The sequence below is a fragment of the Pleurodeles waltl genome, chromosome 1_1, assembly GCF_031143425.1.
Source record: "Pleurodeles waltl isolate 20211129_DDA chromosome 1_1, aPleWal1.hap1.20221129, whole genome shotgun sequence".
Taxonomy (NCBI): Eukaryota; Metazoa; Chordata; class Amphibia; order Caudata; family Salamandridae; genus Pleurodeles; species Pleurodeles waltl.
The window spans coordinates 788,814,904-788,838,641 of record NC_090436.1 but is presented as its reverse complement, the minus strand read 5'-3'; the positions used below and the strand labels follow the sequence as shown (position 1 = coordinate 788,838,641).

Sequence of the window (23,738 nt, the reverse complement as noted above, 5' to 3'; positions counted from 1 at the left end):
AGCAAACAATGGTGGTTGCTCAAAAATCTTTTCAAAATCAGATTCTGTTAGTAACATTTGCCCATGTTTTAAAATTATTCTTTTTATTTAAATACTTCTAGAATATTTGGATACAAATGCCGTTCTAAATGAGTCACTTGCTTGATTTTTCCTTCGAACAAGTATAGTCTGTTTTTGTTGTTCATCCTTATGACCGCTTCTTGAAAGCAATCGGGGTTTTTCAACTCCGTCAATGGTCTTGAACACGTTCAAGGCCTTTATTAGGGGGATTGTAATCGCGAGCGGCCGATAAACTCTGTGAGAAACAACAAAGTCGGGTCCTGGAAGAAGTAGTTCAGAGGAGGTTAGATATTTATCTTTGATTTCCTACAGAAAATAATAAAAAATCCTTTGAGCTGACCAAGCAGGCACTGTCTGGTTGTTTTCTGAAGAAGGTTGATATAGGATACCAGGTTCATAGAGAGAACGCATATGAGGAAAGCAATTTCATAGGTAGACTTCTGGCCTGGCAAACCCAGGACCAAGTCGCTAGTAACATGATACATGCCCTTAGATGCCCAATTACGGGGCAAAGATATGCTGAGTCTAGTGAAGTGGGAGAAGTCATGACAAATACATGACATGACATGACAAATACAGACAAATCTTTACCCAAACCCAGGATATTGACCCCAAGATTATTAGGGATTTTCTGGGGAAATTGGATATCCCTACTCTGATGGTCTCCCGGCCAAATTTGATAAAATCTTCATTAATGTATTTGTAGACTATTTTTTGTTTCTGAATAATAGCCTGGTAATGGGCAGGACAATCCCTAATCCTTGGCATATGGGAAATGTTGTTAGCTTTTCAAAAAAGAAAATAAGGATAAAGAAGACCCTAATGCATATCGCCCAATTTCACTTTTAAATACGGACTATAAAATAATTATGAAACTCCTGGCCAATCGGCTTAATGTCGTTGTCGCCAACTTGGTACATTCTGATCAAAATGGGTTTATCGCTGGTTGACAACTTGCAACCAACACACATTTTCTGGCTGAGGCTTTGGACTTTTTCGTCTCCAGTAAAATCCCCGCTATCATTCTCTTATTCGATGCAGAAAAAGCTTTTGATCTAGTAGTTTGGGATACATTGTTTGAAATATTATCTAGATTCAGGGTTCCCCCACAGGTTTCTGCACTAATTCAAAGGATGAATCAAAATACAGAAGCCAATATTATAATCAATTCTGTAAGCGTTGGTCAGCTTCAAGTTCGGCGTGGGACCAATCAAGGGTGCCTCCTCTCCCCTATTCTCTTTGCTCTTTTTATCAAAACGTTAGCTATTACAATTAGACATAACCGGATCCATCCTCCTTTGAAATCAGTGGGGAAGATCAAACGGTATGCAGGCGATATCATCATGTTTCTGGATGAGGATCAGGGCTCTCAGGAGGAGGTTTTTAATTTTTTTTCAGAATTTGAGCAAATTGGCGGGTACAAGGTATATAGGAATAAAACCAATATCATCCTCTGTGGCACCACTCCCAAATAAATTAATCCCTGAATTGTCGTTCTGTCTGAATGCTAGGCCTAAGAGATACCTCGGGATAAACTTTTCATCTGATATAGGAGATTTGTATGATCTCAACTACATTCCCCTGCTCTTGAAAACCCAGGCGTTGCTCACACGTTGGGGATCATTTCCCCTTTCTATTCTTGGTAGAATTGTGCTGATTAGAATGTCTACATTACCACTATTTATTTTTTTGTTTTCTGACACTCCCTGTGTGCTAATGTCCACATAAAAAAAAAATTAGATTCAATGTTCAGTTCTGTCATCTGGCATAACCAAAAGGCGCGTATTGCACTAAGTAAGTCATTAGTTGAGAGAGAAAAGGGTGGGTTGGCATTACCAAAACTGTAAGATTATTATTTCGCTTTCTTTGTGTACTATATGACCAATTTTAAAGCCATACAGTCCACAGACAGCTTTTTTATTCAGGACTTTCGTGACACAATCTACATGGAGCATGATATAAGAAATCCTGCATTATTGGTGAAATCCCCCCAAAAACATTCGATATAAGATTTTTAAATGGTTTTTCAGAAAAAAGTCTGATATTATTGAAGCTATTCAATTCCATATTTGAATTCTTACTGCTCTTTCACAGCTGACGTTGCGGTCTGGTTCCCAGCTTGACTCAGAGATAGTGAGGAAATGGGAATTTGCTAGATTTAGGAAAATTGGTGACTTTCGTGTCAGAGACAGCTGGGAAACGCTCTCAAATATTGGGATTGCGGTCCGAAATGATTTTCTGTTGATGGGGTCATACAGTAATGTGCTTCATAGCTTGATTGATCTGGACATTGATCTAATCTATGACCCACAGACAAGTTAAAGAACTGGTAGACCCCTCAGGGGAAAGGGAAGCAGGTGCTTGGGGAAGGCTACTAACGGAAGAAAAAAAAATCGACCTCTGGGCAAAAGCGGCAAGAAAGTGGGATAGGCTAGAGGGTCTGGAACTGACAAGGGATTGCTGGGAGAAAGTTAATCAATAAAATTTTAGGGCACTTAGAGGCATAAATTGGCATTGTATGATATTTTTTAGTAAATGGCTGTTGTATCGCACCCCATAAGCCTTGTCCCGGATTACCTGTAGTTGCCCCGATTTCTATTTTTGCTGCCAAGCAGAATGTATAGCAAATTGGACGCATGTGATTGGCATGTGCCGGCTAATCCAAGATTACTGGGACAGGGTATTTAAGCTCTTAACAACCACCGTTCCAGATCTCCATAACTCCCAGTATTTGGTTTTTGGTCTTGGGTTATGATCCTGCGGCAGAGCTTCCAGAAATGGTTCTGGTAAGAAATCAGAAACTGAGGTACGCAAAGAGAGTGGGTGAGCTTAAGAAGTTTTTCCAAGCATGGGGCGAACAGTTGAAGATGACCACTAGTAATTACACTTAGGTCAGGATAATAAAATATGTGGTGTCAGTGAGATTGATTCCATTAAAAGGGTGCTATTACTTTGAAAATGCTGTAACTGATAAACTATGTACCTGCAACTGGTCATGTTATTTTGCTGGATCTTGGTAAAACCGATACAGAAAAAGAAAAAAAACCCTGCTTCTTGAATGATATGGTCTGGAAAGTTTATTTCCTTAAATCCCCTACAAATTTCACGTTTCCTTGCTCATATATATTAGAGTCCAAACCAATCCTTTTTATGTATAAGAACTGGGAATATGGTAAATGTTTTTTCAAGGCATATTGGTGGAAGTTGTTGAAATATAGCATATTGTTGCAATCAGTGCTTTTTATATAAATGCTCATATTAGTCTGATTCTTTTAAAGTGACTTTTACATCCAAGAATGTTATTTGACTTACACTAATCTCATGTGTGAGTCCTATTTGATTGTCAACAGAGTTCCAAACGGTGATTGCTTCCTTCAATTTTCTATGGGTTCCTTTCCATATTAGAAAGTATCATATATGTAGCTCCAGTATGCTAGTAAGTTTTGTGAATTTTCTTTTGACAAAATATGATCATCTTCAAATTTCTCCAGAAACAAATTAGCATAGCATGGAGCTGCACAACTGCTCATAGAAGTTCCGTTCCAGTAAGTTTAAAGTAATATTTGTTGTTCCATTGGAAGTAACTGATATATGGTGAAATGCATAAGTTCCAGTAAAAATACTTTCAAGTTCCTCTCCATGTTGGTCATGATGAACAAGTTACTTACCTTCTAACAAATTATCTTGTAGAAAATATTCTAGTTGCAGATTCTTTACCTTAGAATTTCCCCCAGGCATCAGTCTGGATCTGGAGATTTTACCTTGAGCTGTACCCATGCACGCCGTTAGGTGGCATCGGTCGACTCTGCGTCTGTCATTGGAGTCATGGTCGCCGGATATGGCATCATGGGTCGTATACCGACGCCACCCCAGCACGCTGTCAGTGACTTTTCACTACTTCCCATGCCCAAAGAGCAGAGCTATGAAGTACACTGATTCTGGTGCACCAGAGCTAGGGCCCTAAAAGGGAAGTCCCTGTCCGTAGAAATCAGTTTGCAGAGCAAGGAGGATGGGTGGGTCGATAAAGAATCTGCAACTGGAATATGTCTCTACCAGATAAATCATTACCGAAGGTAAGTAACGCATTCATCTGATAGAGACTTTTAGTTGCAGATTCCTTACCTTAGAATAGATACCCAAGCAATACCATCCCCGGAGAAAGGTCTGCGAACCAAAATCATACTAGGAAGTCCTGCAGGACCGAACAGGTAAAGTACCCGTACCTCCGGAGCTGACTGTCCAGGCAGTAGTGTTTGGTGAACATGTGCAGTGATGCCCGCATTGCTGCCTGACTGATGTCCAGGACTAGAACTCTGCATGCTAATGCAGTGGTGGCAGCTGTTGCTCTGCTAAAGTGAGCACGCAAACCCTACGTGGGTTGCTTCTTAGCCAATGCGTAGCACCGTTTAATGCAGAGAAGAACCCATCTAGAGATGGTTCTCTTCTGCACTGCCTGACTGTTGTTTCGCACCCACATAACCAACAAAGAGTTGATTATTCATTCAGAACTCTTTAGTATGATTGAGGTAGAACGCCAATGGTCTTTTTTGTGTCTAGGCGGAGTCTCTCCTCTTCCTTAGAATGATGTGAGGATGAGTAAAAAAGCAAGGTGATGGATTGGCCTGCATAAGAGGGCGTGACCACTTTTGGTAAAAACAACAACAACAAAAAAGAATCCCTGGTAAAAAGTACCAAATTGTCTGGATCAACGGAAATGAAAGGTGGCTTTGAGGAAAGGGCCTGCAGCTCACTCACTCTGCGTGCAGAGGTGATGGTGACTAGAAAGGCTGTCTTTAAAGTAACAAGCTGAAGCAGACAATTATGTAGTGGCTCGAAAGGAGCACACGTCAAGAAAGTAAGAACCAAGTTCAAATCCCTTAGGGGCATTATGAACAGAGAAGGAGGAAACATGTGGATAAGACCCTTTAGAAATCTACCAACAATGGGAGATTTAAACAAGGAGGATTAGTCAAGCAATTTGAGGAAAGCAGGGATGACAGACAAATAACCCCTGAGGGTGCCCAGAGCAGAGCCCTGCTTGGCCAGAGAAAGAACAAAAGAACCTCAGAAAGAGGGGCAGAGAGGGGGTCAATAGACACCATGCCACAAATGTGTCCCAACGGCAGGTGTATACTTGTTTTGATGGAGAAAGGCCTGACTGCCAAGATAACTTTACAGACTTCAGGTGAAAGGTGAAAAGCTGTCCACTGCTCAATCTCCACAAAGGAAGGCAGAGACTGGACAGGTTCGGGTAGAGAACCATCCCCTGCTGCTCCAACAGAAGATCCTCCTGAAGAGGCAGCCTGACTGGAAGATTGATGGCCATGCTCAAGACCTCAGGAGCCACAAGAATTACTTGGGCCCTGTCGTTCTTGATCTCCTTGAGAACTCTGGGCACAAGTGGTTTTAGCGGAAAGGTATAAAGGAGGTCTAAGTTCCACTTAAGCTGAAAAGCATTGCTGAGCAAGTGTTGCCTTGGAAACTCCAGCACGCAAAACAGCTGACATTGTATGTACTCTGCAGGGGTGAACAGATCTAACCAAGATTCTCCCAACTGCTAAAAGAGACCTTGCACCACTACCGGATGGAGACGCCATTCGTTATCGACCAGGCATCGACGGCTGAGTTTGTCTGCTCCGGGGATCAAAGAACCCGTCAGATGTTGAACAAACAGGGATATGCCCTGATGTTCCAGCCACGTCCAGAGGCGCAAAGGACCCCACCCTGCTTGTTGCAGTACAACATGGCAGTGGTGTTGTCGGTGAACACCTGCACCACTTTACCTTTGAGAGAGGGAATAGATGCTTTTAATGCTAGCCTGATTGCCCTGAGCTCAAAAGACTGACATGTAGCTTGCACTCCGCTGGAGACCAGAAGCCTCTGATCTCCACCTGTCCCACCTGGCCACCCCATCCCAGGAGTGATGCATCTATCACTACTGTCAGATCTGGTCGGGGAAGGGAAGGGAAAGGGATCTGCCTCTGACCCAATCGTGGTTGAAAAGCCACCACTGCAGATTCTGGTAATTTTTATGTTGATAAGATTTATAGAGCACACAAATACCCTAAGGTGTCTTGATACTAGAAGCATCGCACTCATTAGACAATTTGGGTCAGCCTGGATTAATTAGTAGGGAAACAGCCAAGTTTTCAACTCCTTTCTGAAGGCGATCAATAGAGGCAAGGTTCTGAAGTGTGGGAGAAGGTTCCAAACTCTGGTTGTTCTAGTAATGAAACCTCTCCTCCCCAGTTCTCCTTTCTGTTTGGATGACCAGATTCTTCACTCCAGAGGAGAGAAGAAGTTTGCTTGGCTCATACCATACAAAGTTGTGCTTCGAAAAGTCTGGGCCAGTGTTGTGCTTTATGGGCAATGCACTGAACCCTGATCTTAATCCTGGTTCCTTACTGGCAACCAGTGAAGCTAGTGGATAGAATGCGAGACAGAGTGAAATTTGGGAAGTCCAAGTAGACATCTTGCTGTGACATTTTGAAACATTTGCAGTTTATTAAGGTGGTGTTCCTGCAGACACATATAGAGTCCATTGAAGTAGTTCAGTTTTAATAGGATAAGGGACATAGGGGGTTATTCCAACTTTGGAGGAGGTGTTAATCCGTCCCAAAAGTGACAGAAAAGTGACGGATTTACCACCAGCCGTATTACGAGTCCATTATATCCTATGGAACTCGTAATACGGCTGGTGGTATATCCGTCACTTTACCGTCACTTTTGGGACGGATTAACACTCCTCCAAAGTTGGAATAACCCCCATAATGTTCATCCTTTTTAGAGGATAAGGAAATGAAAGGCAGGATTTTCCTAATCATTTTTAGGGTGAAAAAGAGGAGGAAACTACCGAATTAACCTGACTTCAAAAGTTAAGTTTGTTATAAATTTGAACTCCCAGGTTCTTAGCCTTTGGAACAGGGATGGGCAAGGACCCTAATTTATCTGGCCATCTTGAGAGGCTCCAAGTAATTTCCTTGGTGGCTTTGATGAGGGCTGTTTCAGTACTGTGCAGGGTCTGAAACAAAACTGTAATGGATCTAGCAACTGATTGTCCAGAATAAATCAGGAGAGATGAGCATTCATCTCCTTCTCAACAATCTTTGTAGGAAGAGGGAGACTGGAAATCGGATGGCGGTTTTTAGGGTTTGTCGCATTCAAACCAGGTTTCTTTAGTAGAGGGAGGTTTGATGCCATTTTCAAAAGAGAGGGGAAAACCCCCCAAGATAAACGTAGAATTAAAGATAGTAGCAAGATGTAAGCCTACTATCTCCGCAGCTAGCTTGGGAGCAGAGGGAGGGCCGGGGTCACAGGGGGAGCCTGACTTAGCAAAGCTGATACTTTCAGGAGAAACCTGTTGAAATTCCCTAAAAGTATTGTACATCTCTGATTTATAGTAGATTTGTTTGACCTTATTTCTTAATCCATGTGTAAGTTTTTCACAGAAAAATTGGCTGTGGCTGAGGTTTCTCCTGTCTGGCAGGGTGGTTAACTCCGATACCATTCTAAAAAGCTCCTTAGTGGATTCTTTAGGAGACTCAATCTGCTGGGTAAAATAACAGTTTTTTTCTTTAAACAAAAGAGACTTGTAATTGGCCATAGCAGATGTGGGAAAATGGTCCTTGTTGCAGTTATCCCCCACCACTTTCTGCCTGACATTGATGCTGACTTGACTGAGAGTGTGCTGGGATCCTGCTAACCAGGCCCCAGCACCACTGTTATTTCCCTAAAAATGTACCATTGTTTACAGAATTGGCACACCTCTGGCACGCAGATAAGTCCTGTGTAAAAGGTACCAGTAGTACTAGGGAAGGTCCCTAAGGGCTGCAGCATGTGTTGTGCCACCCTAAGGGACCCCTCACCTAACACGTGCACATTGCCATTGCAGATTGTGTGTTGGTGGGGAGAAAAAGGAGACATGGCATCCCCCTCAGGGTGCCATGCCCACGAAACACTGTCTGTGGCATAGGTAAGTCACCCTTCTAGCACACCTTAAAGCCCTAAGGCAGGGTGCACTATACCACAGGTGAGGGCATAGCTGCATGAACAATATGCCCCTACAGTGTCTAAGTCCATTCTTAGACAGTGTAAGTACAGTGTGGCCATATTAAGTATATGGTCTGGCAATTTGTCAAAATGAACTCTACAGTTCCATAATGGCTACACTGAATACTGGGAAGTTGGTATCAAACTTCTCAGCACAATAAACCCAAACTGATGACAGTGTTGGGTTTATTAAAAAATGCACACAGAGGGCATCTTAGAGATGCCCCCCTGTATTTTACTCAGTTCTCTAGTGTAGGACTGACTGGCCTAGGCCAGCCTGCCACTGAGCGACAGGTTTCTGACCTCATGGGGTGAGGGCCTTTGCGCCCTCTGAGGCCGGAAACAAAGCCTGCTCTGGGTGGAAGTGCTTCATACCTCCCCCTTGCAGGAACTGTAACACCCGGCGGTGAGCCTTAAAGGCTCAGGCCTCTAGTTACAATGCTCCAGGGCACTCCAGCTAGTAGATGTGCCCACCCCCTACTTTTAGTGGCAAGTCCAGAGGGATAATTAGGAAAAACAAGGATTAACTACCTCAGCCAGGACCACCCCTAAGGTGTCCAGAGCTGAAGTGACCCCTCCTTGCAGAATCCTCCATCTTGGTTTGGAGGAGAGGGACCAATAGGGATAGGTATGTGCCCACATCCCCAAAGGGAGTGGACACAAGGAGGGTGTAGCCACCCTCAGGGACAGCAGCCATTGGCTACTGCCCTCTGACTCCTAAAACACCCCTAAATCTTGTATTTAATAGCTCCCTGAACCAAGCTAGTCAGATATCCCTGATGATCTCAAGAAAGAAGAAGGGCTGCTGAGCTGAAAGCCCTGCAGAGAAGAGAAGGAGAAAACAACTGATTTGCTGATTGGGATTATAGGCCATTAACTGCACTCTGTCCAGAACAGCTCTGATGAAAGAGAGCATTTGAGAGGGAGTCAGGTGTGACTTCAGAACATCTGCAGTGAACCTCAGCGAATGCAGGAGGTCTGCCATAATATGGAGGTGGGAGACGACAGCCTGGGGTGATCCCGCCTAAAACAGCTAGTCATCAAGGTAGGGGAAGACTGAAACCCCCGACCTGTGCAGATGAGCTGCAACCACTGCCTTCACCTTGGAGAACATCCAATGAGAACTGATAAGCCCAAAGGGAAGCACAGTAAACTGAAAATGCTTGTGGCCTACCAGAACTGCATGTACCATCTGTGGGCAGGAAGGACCTGAGCCAGAGTGAGCATTTTGAACTTCTCCTTTTTGAGGAAGAGATTGAGGAGCTGGAGGTCTAGAATAGGACGTAGGACCTTGTCATTCTTTGGCACCAGAGAGTAGCCAGAATAACAACCATGTCCTACTTCTGTGCACAGAGACTTTTGCTATGACTCCCTTAGCCAAGAGAGCCATAACCTCCTCATGGAGAAGTGCTAGGTGAAACTCCTTAATCCTTTCGCAGGATGGTGGCATGGATGGAGGGGTAGTCTCGATGGGGAGTGATTAGTCCCTTTGGACTATTTGCAAAACCCACCTGTCTGACATGATGGATTATCAGCGAGGCAGGTGATGGCGAATCTTGCCTCCGATTGGTCCCTGGTGAGGAAGCGTCAGATTAGGAAGGTTTGGAGGCTGCAGGGGAAGGAGTGGGAGCCTGGGCTGACCGCTCGGGAAAGGTCGCAGTGGTATAACCGAAGCCGGTACAGATCTGGAAACGTATCCCTGGGTGCCCCACAAAGCCGAGGCTGAAACTGCCAGTGTGGAACCCTAGGGGGCCCCTTCTGACCCCGCAGGGCCCAGAGCGCACCAACCGGTTCAGACTGCCCAAAAATGAGCCACATGGCTTCACACAACTCACGCAGTTGGACAGGGGTGGCTCCGGCTCCCAGAAACTCTGGGAAGTGCGGAGCCGACCAAGATGCAGGCACCGAGGGCAGAGGCCTAGAGCGAGTACGCTCCTTGTCCAGCATCATGTTATCTGATCGACGGGGTGAAGTCGAAGAATGCTTACTCTTCTTCGACTTCTTCTTATGCTTAACTGAACATCCCGAAGATTTGGAATGGGACGACGAAGAATGAGGGCTCTACAAGTGGTCTGAGAACCTTCCTCTCAACCGAGAGCATCACGGAGCCGAGCGCTGGGCCACAAGAAACTTTAGGGACCACTCCCTTAAAGCCTTCAAGTACATGGCCCAGCACTCGGAGAACGACTTTGGGTTGTGGTCGTGCTCCAAACACCAAAGACACACGAGGTACGGATCCGTCATGGACATCATCCGATGACACGAGTCGCAGGGATTGAAACCGGTCTTCTGTGACAACATCTTAACGCACCAGAAGTCAAAAATCTTTAACCAAAGTCGAAAAGGCCAGTCAAAAGTGACTGTAGGGTTAGCTCTTATTCAGAGGCTGGCGCGGAAAGAAAAGAACTGAAGTCAGGGCGCTGGAGTGGTGCCTATATACAACCCGCAACGTCCTATCTGGTGACCACGACGGCAACAACAGATGCGAAGTTGACCAACGCCACCCAATGGCGCGCATGGGTACTGCACGATGAAAAATCTCCGGATCCAGACTGACGCCTGGAGGAAATTCTAAGGTAAGGAATCTGCAACTAGAAGTCTCTATCAGATTAAAATGTCTTCAACTGCACTAAACCTTAGGTCATGAGGAATAGCTGCATATAAAGACTTAACATCGATGGTACAAGGTGTTATTCCCCCATCTTTATTTATCCTGATCCTTGAAAGTTTATTCAAGAAATCAGTAGGATCTTTTATGTAGGAACACATGGATTCGACACTGGGCTGAAGATGTTGATCAAGGTATTTCTCCACTGCTTCAAGAACAGAATTCTTGCTAGACACTATGGGTTTCAACTGTGAATTGCTTAAATCTAACTGAATGTTTGGTAACATATGCACTGTGGGTGTTTTAGCATATACATGTGTAAGGCATCTTTTGTCTCTTCCAGGTATGTTAGAAAATGTTTTGGTGGGGCTTTCTTCAATCATCTAGTAGAAAGAATTATCTGGTGTGTATTAACATTTTCCAAATAATAATCTTTGTTTAAAACTACTAGTCCACTTTCTTTATCGGCCACACAGACAGTGAGGGCAGAACCTTTTGCCATTTTTTCAACTATACCTATCTCTTTGTTGGTTAAATTTGTGTAACGTTGCTTCTTGCACTTAAATAAATTCCTTACCTCCGTTTTTATTACTTTCTCGGAGCTATCCAATACGTTACGGTTTAAAGGTGCTATGAAAAAGTAATTTTCGGCTTTAAATTTTTAAAGTCGCCTTTTCTTTGGCTGCTCGCTTTTCAATTAAATTATGAAAAAAATGACAATCTCATGCTACACATGAATTTGAAAATCCTAATTTCTACTCCCAATTTGTTAAAATGATAAATTGGTACAAATGATGTTCCTTTTTGAAGGATTCTATTGAGTATATTGTTTTTCTTTTAAGACATACTGGTTACTAAGTTGTCCGTGGTAATCTCTTTTTCTGACTTCTTGTTTGTAGCCGGCACACTGACAATTACTCGAAAACAATTAAAATAAGTCATGACAGAAGTGTGCCTAGTCAAGATGAACAGGGTAAAGATTTCAAACAGAACAAAGAAGAGTTGTGGCTGGATTAGTTAGATCAGGAATCTCCAACGTTTTCTGTGATAGGAGCGACAAATTAATAAAATTATCAGTGCTATAATAGTGACCACTTCAGACAGGATCCCTTTAATAGCCATTGCTTACAGGATTAATATCAACAACCACCTCAGTGCATCAGGCAGGGTCACCAGCAATAATGCAAAGAAAAATTAAACTATGCATTTAAATGTTCAAGCCTCTAAACGTCATACAAATCGTATATGCAATGCCCCCTGGCATCCAGCATGATATACCATTTAAATATGAGTCTAACATATTTATTTTTCTGCAAACAAAAGCTTATCAGTTGTGAAAATAGACTCACAGCACTTTTAAATATATCACTTTCATTTTGGAAAAATAGCTAATTCAACCAAACAAATGGGTTTCACTCACTAGGTTGGGCTCCACGTATGGGAGTCTTTTTACAGGTATATGGAGAACTACCGGTAGCTCCTGAGCTACCCATTGGAGATCCTTGATCTAAACAAGCTAAAGGAAGTATCTGAGAGACAGTCTGATACAGCCCGTCCTACAAAAAGCACCCCAGGAAGATGTAGGTAATGCCTTTGTGCAGGGATTATTACCTAGTCCAAAACTAGTTGCATACCCTCTGTATTGGGTGGCAAGCCAAGAAACTAGTAGAGTTGGTTACGGTTGCCAATCGCCTGGCTGTGCAGGAAAGAAAAAAGAATCAAACAGATTTAACCGAATTGCTATAGAGATGCAGTTGCTTTAACAGACTGTAAAAGGAGTGAGAGGGCAGCTACAAACTGGGAGAAGAACGGGGAAGACAGGAAGGTAGGAGGGCAGGTCGAAATAATGGAAAGGGGAGATACGAAGTAGATCCCTCAGGTGTGGTTTTAGCTGTGGACATCTGGGATATTTAAAAAGAGATTAGCCCAGCTTAACATCATGAATTCCTCCTCTGCAAGATTCTCTTGAATTTATCCATCTTGCACAAAACCAGTACACTGATTACTAGGACAGCCTGAAAGGTGTCGACTGTGCCGTGAATACTCTAATCCCAGAAGGTTTGTATGTAAAATGTCTTGTCTCACTGCCACGGCGCACACCAGTAATACCCTGAAATCTTCAGAGTTTCCTTTTCTACCTCTCTCAGACTTGTTTATTGATGTAGTGGGTATTTTAAATATAAGAGCTCATCACCACTCTAGGAAGCTGGCCTGGTGTGTGGTGAGCAGCTATGGTGTTATAAACTTATACCAGGTATCCCCTATTAGCTAAGTGTAGGCAGTGTCTAGGAAGCCAGTGCTCTCTAGAGGTAGCTGTGGATGAGCAACCAAGACTTATCTAGGAGACATGCAAAGCTTATTCTATACCACTATAGTCACAACACACTTACACACATGAAAGAACCACACAGTGTTACAAAAATAAAGGTATTTATTATAGTAACACAAATACTAAAATACTGTATAGGCAATACACCAACAGGAGGTAAGTAAACACACTATTATATACACATTACCAGTCAATAAACAGCATAGAAACCAATAGGCACTGGTAAAAGCAACAGCAAATATTGAGGGCCAAACCATATACTAAAAAGGTGGAATGTGAAAGGCTATCCCCACACAAGGATGTGGAATCAGAAGAGGGGAGCTGGAGGAACTAGGGACCCTGAAAGGTAAGTACCAGGGTGACCCCCCAGTGACCAGGAGAGCAGAGGTAAGTACGTGGTTTTCCTCAAAACCAAAAGGACGACTACCCACCATTGTGTGGATGCAGGACCGGGTCGACAAAGAAGGTCAGCACTGTAGCACAGGAGCAGAAGAGGAGTTCCAGAAGTGATGTCCCACGTCGGCGGTCGTGATGCAGATGGTCAGTGGTGCTGGAAAACCACCAACAAGCCTTGGCAAATGCAAGAGTCGGAGAAGAAGATTTTGCAAGGCTGAAGAGGACCAGCAAGGTCCAGGGGATTCGACCCAAGGAGGGGAGTCTGGGGTGACCCTCAGCAGCTGGGAGAGTCACAAGAAGAGGAGGATGCCACCACAGGCGACCCACAGACAGCAGGCGTCGCAGTGAGGCCCACTCAGCGCACCTGAAGAAGTGTCCCAAGTCGCTGGCGCAGCAGGCAGGAGACTATGAGTTGCAGGAAGATTTGCTGGGGGCCCAGGGTACACGAAGCCTGAAGATCCCTTGGGGGAGGAACAACCAAGATTTCCTAGCAGCAAGAGTTGCGGTGCAAAAGGGTACTGTCCTGCAAGGAGAGGAAACGGCTTACCGTTTCCCAAATTGGACAGCTGGTAAAAAGGACCAAGAGGACCAGTGCAGACCACCAACTGTGAAGCAGGATCCACGCAGCTCCAGAGGAGAGAAGATCCATGCAGCCGGCCGTCGTTGCAATTGGTGCCTGCGGATGCAGGGGCATGACTCCTTCACTCCAAGGGAAATTCCTTCTTACTTCTTGTGCAGGCTGAAGCCTCGTCGCCCTCAGAGGATGCACTGCCTGGGCAATGTTGCAGTCGCTGGAAGGAGCCGGAGAAACAATGATGCAGAGCGGAGTCGTCACTGAAGTTGCAGATTTTCGGCTCCTGGGTGGTCCAGTTGCAGTCCCAGTGGCCACAAGTTGAAGTAAATGATGATTGAAGTAATCTTTCACATCGAATCGGAGGATCCACCACAGAGGGAGACCCTAAATAGCCCAGGAAGGGGGATTGATCACCTAGCAGGGTGACCACCTATCAGGAGGGGGAGGGGTGATGTCACCTACCAGACCTGGCCACTCAGACGCTCCCAGTGGCCTCTGCCCATCTTGGATTCAAGATGGCAGAACCAAGTGGTTCCCTGGAGGAGCTCTGGGTACCACTCCTGGGGTCGTGATGGACAGGGGAGTAGTCACTCCCTTTTCCATTGTCCAGTTTCACGCCAGAGCAGGGACCGGGGGTCCCTCGACTGGTGCAAACAGGTTTATGCAAGGAGGGCAGCAAGTGTGCCCTTGAAAGCATACCGATGCCTTGGGGTGGCTACCCCTCCCAAGCCTTCTCACACCTATTTTCAAGGAAGAGGGTGTTACCTTCCTCTCCAACAGGAAATCCTTTCTTCTGCCTTACTATGCCTGAGCTGGCCAAGCAGCAGGAGGGCAGAAACCTGTCTCAGGGGTGGCAGCAGCACAGGCTGCTCGGAAAACCAGAGAAGACTAGTGGGGACAATGCTGGATGGTCCTCTAAGGAGCCCCCAGAGTGCATGGAATCATACAACTGATACTGGCAACAGTATTGGGTATGATTCCAACATGTTTAATACCAAACATGCCCTGTTTCGGAGTTACCATTATGTAGCTGGACACAGGTACCCAGTACAAGGGTAAAATGGCTTTCCCGCACTTACCAAGTCCAGGAAAATGGAGCTGGAGTTTGTAGGGGAACCTCTGCTCATGCAGGGGTACCCTCACACACAGGTACCTGCACCCTGCCCCCTGGGCTAGGAGGGCCTACCATAGGGGTTACTTACAGTGACCTGGTGCAGTGACCTATAGTGAAAGGGTGCCTGCGCCTTTTCACACAGCCTGTAATGGCTGGCCTGCAGACACAATTTACATGGGCTCCCATGGGTGGCACAATACATGCTGCAGCCCATGGGGGACCTCTGGTGCCCCAAATGACCTGGGAAACATATACTGGGGACTTATAAGGGGGCACCAGTATGCCAATTGTGGAGTGTGCATGGTCCTAAGCAACCAAATATAGAGGGCGAGAGCACAATCACCGGGGTCCTGGTTAGAAGGATCCTAGTGAAGATAGTCAAAACACACCAACAGCATGCACTAAATGCAGGTAACCATGCCAAAAAGAGGGTACTTTCCTACAGCCACACTTCTGTTTCTATTCCCCTGGGTCCTTCAATTGATAAACATGCCTTTTTGCTGAGTCCTACCTTACTTGTTAATTTACTGAGAAGCAATCTGGTATATAAATTGAATTGTACTGTGTTTTGTATGTTTTTCCAACCCACATAAATCATGCTCCAACTGTCCGCTCCAACCACCTGCATCAGAGCATCATTCTGTTTCAGCAGACGTCTCCCCCCTCTTGCCTACGGGGCGAGAGTCTGCATATTCAAGATAGGGGCAAACTGTGAAGCTGGGGATCTGCTGTCTCACCACATGGCGAATTGGACAAGCCAGGAAAGGCCTCCAATCGACTCTTGGTTCTGACTAGGAACTGGGAATATGGCAGCCCAATGTGGGCTGACTCACACTCTCCATCTTGGCCCAGAACCCTCCACCAGCAATGTTTACCTTAAGGGGCTGGGTTCATCTTAATCCTGTTGGCTGCTCCAGTTCCCCAGTTGAGTTGCCTTGTTGAGCGCCAACCTGCGCAGCTGATACACCTCTAGTTTCACAACATGGCACACGCCATTCACCCAATCATATCTAAGACCGTACCCGCCGCATGCTGTAAAACGTGCATCTGTAACCCTGGCACTACAGGTGAGTCTCCAACAAGAAATTAGAGTTGCACTGTTGCTGAAAAACGGATGGATTAATGCAGCATGATTATATAACCATCAAGGCTGGCAACGAGCTCTGCCCCCAAACTCATTGTTGGATAATACTAAAGTGGTGTGATACCAGGCTCAACTGAAGAACTGACGTTTGGTTGATTGATGTTGTTTATAGCACGAAAAAAATAGGGTGGTGTATAATGAAACTTTTCTCTCCTTCCTGCTCCTGTTCCTCTTGCTCACTTTTGAGATTGTGGAGGGATGAAATAATGTTAGTTTACCTGGGATGCTACTGGACATAAGGCATTCTGGAAAAACGACCATTTATCTACACTGATTTCACCTGGGGATTGTAATTGTTATGCTCTGGTTCGCTCAATAAATAAGACTTAAAATTAAAGGCAAACAAAGGATCAGAAATATCCTTGCCATCATACTCTGCCTCGCAGCTATGTGAAGTAAAAGGGATGACTGTGTCACTCATTCTTATTGCTCAGGAGGTTAGAAGGCTATCCTTTCCTTTATCAAAGTGCTTGAAAGTGACCTGATCAAGAAGACTGGGGCTATTGCTATGGAACTCATTGGTGCAGAGTAGAGGCTAAGTTGTAAGATCGGATAGGTAGAGTGCTTGGGGTAGAGCAAGACCTTGGGGCGGAGAAAACCTGCCTGAGTGCCTGGGGATGCCACAAGAAGGATGACGACTTCTTACCAAGTTCCAAAATGATATAGATGAAAAGGTTATGAGGCTGGAAGCCAGTAGACGTTCTGGACAATCTGAAGAGAGGGCAAAGTTGAAGATTTTAGGGATCCCATAAAAACTTGCTGGAGATTGTCTACGAAAAGACATGGTAAAGAGGACCTGCATAGTGAGCCAGAAATAAACCCTAAATCTCGAGGCCTAAATGATTCAGAAGAGAAAACATGCACTGAGAATTGAGAGAGTTGGAAAATGATGCTGGTTCTAAGGAGTATCAGAACAGACTGCACATTAAATGAGGTGAAGTACACTTGAATTCCATACTATACAAAAGTGGACGATAATGACAAAAAATCAAGAAACCAGTGAAGTCTTTCCCTAGGGGGTGACAGGTGCACCAGTTGGAAGTTTGCTCATGGCTATGTAGAGATCAATTATTTTTGATATTGCCATGTTTTGGGGGGAAGGGTTTTGAGAAATAAAACTGCACCGAATTGTGGCAGGGGTCTAAAACAGTGGGGAAGAGGATGTAGGGATAAGTGATTGTGGAAGTTGGCTTCAGTCACAGCTCAATCTGACTTGAGGTTTGTTTTTAGCTCTTTGGCTTCTTGTCCTGCCTCCCTCCCCCTTAGATAAGTAAGGATGGCTGTGGTATTCATCAGTAACGACTGCAGCCAGGAAGAGGTGAAGGGCAGCGTGCGGAACGGGTGGTGGGGGACCAATAAAAAAATAAAATAATACCTACTGCCTTGGTGTTCCGCCGCTCCTGCTGCCTCCATTGTTCTTGTCTTCCTCCTCAACTCCCCCACCAAATCCCGATCAGCATGAGAGAAGTACCTGGATTGGCCTGAGCAGGCATAAATGCCGCTCACGGAGGGAGTGGGAACCTGTGCATGGTCTCCACCTAGCTGTGCAACACAGCTGAGTGGAGAGTTCTAAGTGTGCATGTCAGTTTGGTTGGCCTCAGACAGCCAGCTAAACTGACATTCGCATTTAGTAGTGCACATACCACTCTTCCTCTCCTTGGTGACAAGAGCCTGGTTGGCCCAGCCCCGCCCTCACTAAGCAAAAAAATAAAGTGATAATAAAATACTTTTTATTATCACTTTAGTTTTCTACTTTTAGTGGCGGGTGGCGCTCTTCTGCCATAGCGGAGGGGCTGCCCCTGGTGTTCTTTTTCCTAGGAAGTATTAACTGCAAAATTTGCTAAGCTGTGCTTTTCATGGCTGCAAGGATTGAGTGGTGGTTCCAAGTCTATTTGCAGCCTAGAAGGGATAGTACATTTAGTGTGTATCTTAAAGAAATAAATAGTTCTCATCAATAAAGTAGGATGCTCTACAGTCTCTTTTTCCTGACTCAAAAAAGTATGAAAGAATCAGAGAACAAAGTGCCACTGGTAGTCCATTCGTATGACCCGGTGGGAGGTACAGTGATACAAAAAGACAAAATTATTATAGCATGATGTGGTAAAAATGTGTTGGTTCAGTACACAACTCAAAATGTTAATTTTGCTTTTCCACGGACTTAACGTACGGGCAGGAGGCAAAGAGCTTTGGGAAACAAATTTGATAAGAACCTGTCACCAGGGGGCGTGGCCAGGGGCCGGCGAAGATGGCCGACATGTAGCAGAGCTCCGCGTCACTACAAACTTAATCCCCCGAATATCCTGTTCTGGATCTCCATCATCTGAGCGGAATGTATGTCCTTGGGCACTGGAGGAGGAGGTGCGGCGAGTCTAGGCACCAGATGGCGCTGTGAGCGATTGTGTGCCTGAAAGGGCCTTATGGGCAGGAGACGCTGCGTGGCTGAGGTGGGCTTGACACGGCCCGGACGTGAGGAGAGGAGACGGGGCGCCCGGCTGCGGCCCCTGGAGGGCGGAGGAGTGATGGGTCCAAGAGCCAGGAAGTGCTGTGCGCGCCGCGATTGAAAATCCGAGAGGGCCTGGTGGCTGAGAGGCGAAAGCAGCAGTAAGGGGCCGGCGGCCGACCGGCGGTGGTAACGGAGGAAGGGGTGCCCGGCCGGGGCCCCTGGAAGTTAGTCCCAATGGCGTTGGAAGTGGAGGTGCGGCACATCCGGGAGTTGGGTGGCGCGGTGAGCGCAGCGCATGGTCAGGGCACCGGCGAGGGCCGGAAGCGGTGGACGACAGCAGTTGGCCTGGTGCTGACCGGTTGCAGTACAAGATGAACGGGCCCCTGGAGGTGGGTCCGAATGGCCGAGGGACCTGGGGAGCCTGAGACGGTGAAATGCTGCCCCCCACCCCCGGCTTGAGGATCGTGACGTGGCAGCAGGGGACATGCGGGGGCCCATGGTAGGAGCAGGCCAGACCAACAGGTGGTAGGAGGATCAGACCGGATGGCCTGCGGGAGAATGGCCCCCTGAGACTGGGGTCAGAGGTCAGTGAGGAGAGATGGAATGTGGTGAACTGGACCGGGCGCCGTTCGGTCCTCCCCCCTCCATTCAGTACTTTTCTGGAACTAACTTGCAACGTGGAGAGGAGTACGGGTCGCGGCTGGCTCGCTGTGCCACGGGGCAGGTCGTTTGGTGGGGGGTGGTCTGACCCGCTGCCCCGCACCTGAACTGTGCAGAGAGCACGGGAGCTGTGACCGGCAGGGCCCCAGCGGCCTGCTGAGGGGGACATATCTAGTATGGTGAGGACTAAAGGCCGGATTATTCAGCAGACCAACAAGATGGACAAGTACGAAGTGGCAAGATGGCTGGGAGATCCTTGAGTCGTAGGAGGCGACGGAGGGATGCACGGATGGGGGACAGAACTAGACGTCCCGCGCCAACATTTGCTGACTGAGATTACAGCCGCGATTCATGACCTGAAAGGATCACTGGAGCCACGGATGGACGCTGTGGCAGTGGATGTGGGCCTTCTTCGGGCTGACCTTCAAAAAGTCTCTGACAAGGTCTCGACAGCGGAAACAGACAAAGCCCGTCTGCAGTCTACGTCCAAGGCACTGGGGGAGCAAGTGTGGTTCCTCATGACGGAACATGAGCGCATGGCAGTGTGACTGGTGGACCAGAAAGGACGCGGAGGAATAATATCAGGGTAGTAGGAGTGCCAGAGGGAGCCGAGGGCCCAAGTGTCGAACTCTTTGTGGAAACCCTGATTACTGACCACTTGTGCCCTAAGAGACTGTCATCGTTCTTCACGGTGGAGCAGACGCAGAGGGCTCCGGTTCCACCTCCACGCCCGGGCCCTCCCCCCCGAGGATCATTATTGCATGCATCTTTAATTTCAGGGATCGGGATGCCATCCTTCAGGGCGCCCGCTCCAAGGGAGACCTACAATACGAGAACGCCACTGTTTGTTTCTTCCCTGACTTTACACTACAGGTCCAGCGACAGCGCCACAGTTTTTAGGAAGTCAAGAGAGCTCTGCGGGACCGTGAACTAAAGAACAAGATGCTCTTCCCAGCGCGGCTGAGGATCATTGCAGACGGAAAGAACTGGCACTTTGCCTTGCCGGAGGAGGCCTGGGAGTGGCTTTAGGGTTCGAAAGCAGTGGCCCGTCCTGACCTTAGGAAGGACAGTGAGGGGGTGCCCATAAGCAAGAAAAAGACGGCCTCACAGACGGGGCGACAGGAAGGCCCGACAGACGTGCCGGCACCATAGTGCTGGAGGTATAGGTGACTCGGCTGATGCCTCCTCGGTCTTGGCAGGAGATAGAACAGATGATGCATAATGCGGTGCAGTGGGGGATTGCTTTGAATAGAATACAGACATACCACAGGATAGAGGCCATGCTTGGTGGCGCTGGTCCACCCACACAAGAGTATTTTATGTTTTGGGCGACAGGCGCGCCACAGTTTGGGGGGTGGGCAGTTCAGAGCCTGCTATGCGGGGTTGCCGGGTGGGGGAAGTTTTTGCAGGAGGATGTTATTTTACATTTTATGGTTGTACCCAGTTTATGAGCCATTGCATATCATCGCTACATCAAGAGGTATTGATTGGGGTGGGGGAGACATACGCGGAGCTGCAGAATTGGAAAACACTAAATGACAGACTTGAGAGCGCGTTCCCTAAGGGTCAAGACATGGAATGTTAATGGCCTTGGGAGTCGCATTAAACAAACCATAGTCCTCCAGTTCTTGCACAGACATAGCCCCGACCTTGTCTTATTACAGGAAAAAACACCTAAAAGGAAATTAATACAGGGCACTAGACAGGTTTGGGTACCAACTGACTGCTCATGCAGGATATACACTGGGGTGTGGGGATTCTTCTTAAAAAATCAATACCATTCATCCAGACACGCACCTGGTGGGATACACTGGGACGATATGTTGAAGTCTCGGGGGTGTGGGAGGGACACATTCTTAACATTTGCTCTGCCTACGCCCCGCCGCGACTTCAGGGGCCCATCTTGGCGGACCTAGGTGGGCTATTACATGACTTCCCAGCGTGTCTTCTGGCTCCGGGAGGGGACATGAACCTGGTGATTGATCGGTGGCTAGATAGACTCACAAGTGCACGGAAGCCGGATGCCTCCACAATGCTAAAATCCTTTCTGGACTCCCTTGGCAGATGCATGGAGGGAGGATAATCCAGGGCAGAGGCAATTCACCTTCTCTTCGGCCCCCCATGGTGGATCTGCAAGGCTAGATTATTTGTTCACGACCAGGGCCCACGGGGTAGGTTCCGGGAGGCTATGCATTATTGTAAGGAAATGCCTCCTTGGCACGGTTACCACCTGACTTTTTGGCTTTTGTTGATGTCAGTTATGATTGAAAGTGTGCTGGGACCCTGCTAACCAGGCCCCAGCACCAGTGTTCTTTCCCTAAACTGTACCTTTGCTTCCACAATTGACACAGCCCTGGCACTCTGATAAGTCCTTGTAACTGGTACCCCTGGTACTAAGGGCGATGATGCCAGGGAAGGTCTCTAAGGGCTGCTGCATGTCTTATGCCACCCTGGGACCCCTCACTCAGCACACGCACACTGCCTCACAGCTTGTGTGTGCTGGTGGGGAGAAAATGACTAAGTCAACACAGCGCTCCCCTCAGAGTGCCATGCCCACCTCACACTGCCTGTGGCATAGGTAAATCACCCCTCTAGCAGGCCTTACAACCTTAAGGCAGGGTGCACTATACCACAGGTGAGGGCATATGGGCATGAGCACTATGCCCCTACAGTGTGTAAGCAAAACCGTAGACATTGTAAGTGCAGGGTAGCCATAAAGACTACATGGTCCGGGAGTTTGTCAAACACGAACTCCACAGTTCCATAATTGTTACACTGAAATCTGGGATGTTTGGTATCAAACGTCTCAGCACAATAAATGCACACTGATGCCAGTGTGTGATTTATTGTAACATGCACCCAGAGGGCATCTTAAAGATGCCCCCTAAATACCAGTCCGACTTCTAGTGCTACGCTGACCAATTTCTGCCAGCCTGCCACAACCAGACAAGTTTCTGGCCACATGAGAAGTTTATCACTCTGTGGCCAGGAACAAAGTCTGTAATGGGTGGAGATGCTTCTCACCTCCCCATGCAGGAACTGAAACACCTGGCGGTGAGCCTCAAAGGCTCATGCTTTTTGTTACAGTACCCCAGGGCATCCCAGCTAGTGGAGATGCCTGCCCCTCCGGCCACTGGCCCCACTTTTGGCAGCAAGACAGGAAAGGATAATAAGAAAAACAAGGAGGAGTCACCCACCAGTCAGGACATCCCCTAAGGTGTCCTGAGCTGAGGTGACCGCTGCCTTTAAAATCCTCCATCTTGAGTTTGGAGGATTCCCCTAATAGGATTAGGGATGTGGCCTCCTCCCCTCAGAGAGGAGGCACAAAGAGGGTGTAGCCACCCTCCATGACAGTAGCCACTGGCTACTGCCCTCCTGACCTATACACACCCCTAAATTTAGTATTTAGGGGTGACCCAGAACCCAGGAAATCAGATTCCTGCAACCTACACAAAGAAGAAGGATTGCTGACCTGAAAGCCCTGCAGAGATGACGGAGACGACAACTGACTTGCCCCAGCCCTACCGGCCTGTCTCCAGACTCAAAGAACCTGCACAGCGACGCATCCGACAAGGACCAGCGACCACCGAGGACTCAGAGGACTTCCCTGAACCCGAAGGACCAAGAATCTCCTGAGAACAGCAGCACTGTTCACCAACCGCAACATATTTGCAACAAAGAAGCAACTTTTAAAGAACTCGCTCTTCCGGCCGGAAGCGTGAGACTTCTCACTCTGCACCAGACGCACCCCGCTCAAGCTCCAGAGAACCAAAACTGCAGAGAGGACTCCCAGGCGACTGCGACCTCGTGAGTAACCTGAGTCGACCCCCCTGCATACCCACAGCGACACCTGCAGAGAGGATACAGAGGTTCCCCCTGACCGCGACTGCTTGGACCAAGCACTGCACCCGCAGCCCCCAGGACCAAAAGGAACCAACCTTCAGTGCAGGAGTGACCAGCAGGCGGCCCTCTTCCTAGCCCAGTCGGTGGCTGGCACGAGAAGCCCCCGTGCCTTGCCTAAGTGCCCCCGGGTCCCTCCATTGCTTTCTATAGCAAACCCGACACCAACATTGCACACTGCACCCAGCCGCCCCTGAGGGTGTGTTTTGTGTGTCTGTTTGTGTCCCCCCCCAGTGCTCTATAAAACCCATCTGGCCTGTTCTCCAAGGACGCGGGTACTTAACTGCCAGCAGACCGGAACCGGAGCACCCCTGTTCTCCATAGCCGCCTATGTATTTTGGGCCCTCCTTTGACCTCTGCACCTGACTGGCTGTGTGTTACTGGTGAGGTGACTTTGGAGTTGCCTTAAACACCCAACACCCAACGGTGGGCTGCCTATGCCCAGGAGACTGAACTTGTAA

At 47.3% G+C, this 23,738-nt stretch overlaps 1 protein-coding gene across 2 annotated transcripts in view; it reads right to left on the bottom strand.

The window, feature by feature from the left end:
* The window catches only part of FANCC (FA complementation group C), a 1,679,603-nt gene that overhangs the window by 86,659 nt on the left and 1,569,206 nt on the right, over positions 1-23,738 (bottom strand). The gene's annotated exons all lie outside the window — the stretch shown is intronic.